General features: G+C 40.4%; 1 protein-coding gene across 1 annotated transcript in view; it reads left to right on the top strand.

Moving 5' to 3' along the window:
- Csnk2a1 (casein kinase 2 alpha 1) overlaps positions 1-3,732 on the top strand; it is a 69,823-nt gene extending 66,091 nt beyond the window's left edge. The window contains exon 13 of the mRNA XM_010621473.3: positions 2,528-3,732. The gene's annotated coding sequence lies outside the window, so the exon portion shown is untranslated. The remainder of the gene's footprint in view (positions 1-2,527) is intronic.

The following is a 3,732-nucleotide window of genomic DNA, read 5'->3' as shown; positions in this document are numbered from 1 at the left end:
AAAAAAAAAAAAAAAAAAAAAAAAAACGTGTCTAAACCAGACATGGTGGCATACACCTGTAATCCTAGCACTTGAAAGCCTAAGGCAGGAAAATCACTGCAAGGTCAAGGCCAGCCTGGGTCTGTCTCCAAAAGAAAAAGATAGGTGTCCCAAAAGCTCCATAAGAGCTCGGTGTTTTGGGGTGTGCCTGTAGTCCTGGCAAGAGGCTGGGGCAGGAGGAGCTCCTTGAGTTCAAGGCCAGCCTGAATCGTGCAGACCATGTCTCAAAAAAAACAAAAAATAGAAAAAAAACCCTGAACACTTGGGGATCAAAAAAAGCATTCTTACAGGAATGGCTACCTGAGCTGGCAAGGTAGGAAGGACCTGGCTTTAGCAAGCTTGAGCTGCTAGCACCCACATCTGGGATCAGACCTCTGTCTCCTGGCTCTTTTCCACTTCCTAGACTACTTCTGCACAACTTCACAGCCAGGAATCCCCACCGAGCTTTCTCTTGCCTTTGCTCCTATTCTCTAATCTCATCTTTTCCTCACCTATATATATGGGTCAACTTTCGTTTAACTCCTCTAGACTGGGTTCAGCCGAGCAGCTGTGCTTCAGATGGGAGGTCCGCTGGGTTGGGCTGCTCCGTGTGGTTCATGTGGTTTTTTTCTGGGTCCTGTGCTGAAGCTCTAGCTGCCCGGGACATGTTCTGCTGGGTTGCTGAAACATGGAGACCAAGTGAAGTCACACAGGCACGTGGCGATCCTCTGCTTGTGTCACATGCACTGTCGGCCAAAGCAAGTCACGTGGCACAGCCCAACATCAGCAGGATGGGGAACTAGAGATACTCACCATGCATGGAGAACAATGTGACATTACGTGGCAGAGGGCATTTTTGAGCCTTATTGCAGGGTAGTGAATTAAAACCAATAACCATACCAATTCAGTAACATATGTAAAAGATATGTGTGTGTACATTTTAAAGACTACACCAGATCTTAACTGAGGAGTGTTACTTGTGGGTAACTCATTTGTATTATCTGAGTTGTCCATATGTAGGTCAACTCTATCCATGGAATATAGGTTCAAGGACCTCCCTACCCCCACAAGATACAAAAATGCAGATATTCAAAGTCCCTTACACAGTTAACCTACACATATCTTCCCGCAAAAGTCATCTCTAGGTTATTTACAGTATCTAATATAAATGCTATGTACAAAACTTACACTGTGCTGTTCAGGAAATAATGACAAGAAAGAAGTCTACGTACTCTGTCCAGACATAATTTTCACCCCAATATTTTAAATTCTTGGTTGAATCCATGGATATGGAGCCCACAGTAATAGAGTAGAAACTGTGTATGTGTTCGTCAAAGAGAACTCTTGTTTTCAAACAACAGAAAACTAATAAGCCATATGCTTGCTTTGGCAGCATATATACTAAAATTGGAAAACTATCCGGGGATTTAGCTCAGTGGTTCCACCGCCTGCCTTGCAAGCTCAAGGACCCGAGTTCGATCCCCGATACTTAAAAAAAAAGTAATTTTCTAAAATTGGAAAACTAATCAGCCTTTAAGGCTTCTGGTCAGAAACAACATAAGGGTGAAGGGGGTAAAGGGAGGGCATGGTATGGGGAAAAAGAACTAAGATGTATCATGTAAAGGTACAAGATCCCAATGATAAATGTAACTATTGTTTGCTTTAAATGTACCAATAAATTTAATGGGGAAAAATGTTAAACACAAAAACAATATAAAATCCCACTGCACATAGGGAGATTCTGGGGACTAATAGTGTACTCTTTACTGAAGTGGTGGCTACATGTGCTTTTATGCTGTAATTATTTCTTAAACTGTATATTTGGTACATTTGTTAAGAGTTTAAGTGTTTAAAGATTCTTTAAAGGAAAACTAAGCAACCAAAAAGTTACCGAGAAAGGAGAGAAGTTAAACATCATACCACTGGCCCAACTGTGAACAGAATTTACATAAGGAAAATGAATATTGCACTAATAAAAATTACACTTAGGTATAATAAAGAATGAGTAGCCAGGCGTGGTGGCTCATGCCTGTAATCCCAGCACTCAGGAGGCTGAGGCAGGAGGATCACTGTGAGCTGGAGACCAGCCTGGGCTACATAGTGAGTTCCAGGTCAATCTCAACTACATAGTGAGACACTGTCTCGAAAAACGAAACAAACAAACAATGAGTGATGGGAATTTGGGGTATGTGTGGTAGTGCTGATAGCAGGATAAGCAGTTTAGGAGCACTAAACGCTTGCTTGTCTTTTGTAATGGAAAGTAAATAATGACTTAAGTGGTACTATATGCATGTTATTTTGAAATATTTTTATTATTGTTAACAACAGCACTATGTACTTTTAAAATTATTACTCTGGTTAAAAAAGTAAACAATTTTAATAAATGGATATTTATTTTGAATGCATCAACTTCCCACCATTCTAACTTCCAAGTCCCCATTCTCTCATTCCTGTATTATCACAGCAAGTAACTGATCTTGATGCCTTCCTATCTCTGTCTTGATTCCAGATTTCATCCTACACACTACAACCAGAAAAATGTTTCAGATATACGGGTCATCTCATCTCTTGTTGAAAGGCCTTTCGAAGACTCCCAATTGCAGACAGTATCAGTTGTCTCCCAACAGCCATTCCTTCTCTTTTCTGACAAAATCCATTTGGGGAGCAGGAAGGATGTCAGCCCTGCTCCTGTGGGACTCAGGTAGTTGTGACTGTTTGAGAGACGGCACGTGAGTCAAAGACAGCACATGTTGCAGCTATCTGATAAGAAATTTGAAATTACTGTAACAAATACAGTACACGACCTAACAAAAAGTAAACTACATGCAAGACCAAAAATGTCATAGGTCTGGGTGGGGTAACAGCCCTGCATTCAGTTTCAGCACCAAGGGATAAAATACCAACAGAGATGGGAACTGAGAATCAGCGGAAGTACTCAAAATGAGACACACTGACGGGGAAGATATGTGGGCTCAACAATAGACCTGACAAAATCAGAAAGTGACATTGAAGATGGGTCCATGGAGACTGCAAGAGGGTGAAAGGGGAGAGAGCATCCAAGAGTTGGACAGCATTGAAAGTTCTACACATGTAGTTAAATTTCCAGAAAGAAGGGGAAAAGAAGTGAAAAACAGTTGGGAATTTTCCTTAAGGACAATAAAATTCATATCTAAGCAGGCCAAATTTATGCATAAGCAACTAGGCATATCATTAAGAATGGTAAGACAGAAAACCTTAGCTAGGGGTGGGCAAAGAGTTTTGGAACCCTATAATCAATGAAAATACCTTTGACAATGAGGGAGAAATAAAGCCTTTCTCGAAAAAAAGCCCAGGAACTTCATACTCTACAAAAAATACTAAAGGAAATTCTTTAGACAGGTAACTGGCCACACAGCAACTTGGCACTACAAAACTTTTTATCTTGAGACAGTGTATGTACCCCAGACTGACCTCAAACTTGAGATCCTCCTTCCTCAGCTTCCTGAGTGCTCAGTTTACAGGTCTGCATGACTATGCCTCTCTATGAATCAAAACTAAGCACTTTATAAATGGAATGAATGAAAGTAATTTTAAACAATCTTTTTAACTGAATTATCTTAGAAACAGTTGAAGTCTATCTTCTCTCTTTTGTGTGGTATTGGGGATTAAACCCACTGACATCACCAGCCCTTGACACTTATTTTTGTTTGTTTGTTTATTTGTTTTGTTTTTTGG

This window comes from Fukomys damarensis, unplaced genomic scaffold (assembly GCF_012274545.1).
Source record: "Fukomys damarensis isolate Sample0158 unplaced genomic scaffold, DMR_v1.0_HiC HiC_scaffold_22, whole genome shotgun sequence".
Classification (NCBI taxonomy): Eukaryota; Metazoa; Chordata; class Mammalia; order Rodentia; family Bathyergidae; genus Fukomys; species Fukomys damarensis.
The sequence above is the reverse complement of the archived record's forward strand: the minus strand, read 5'-3'. Positions and strand labels throughout refer to the sequence as shown.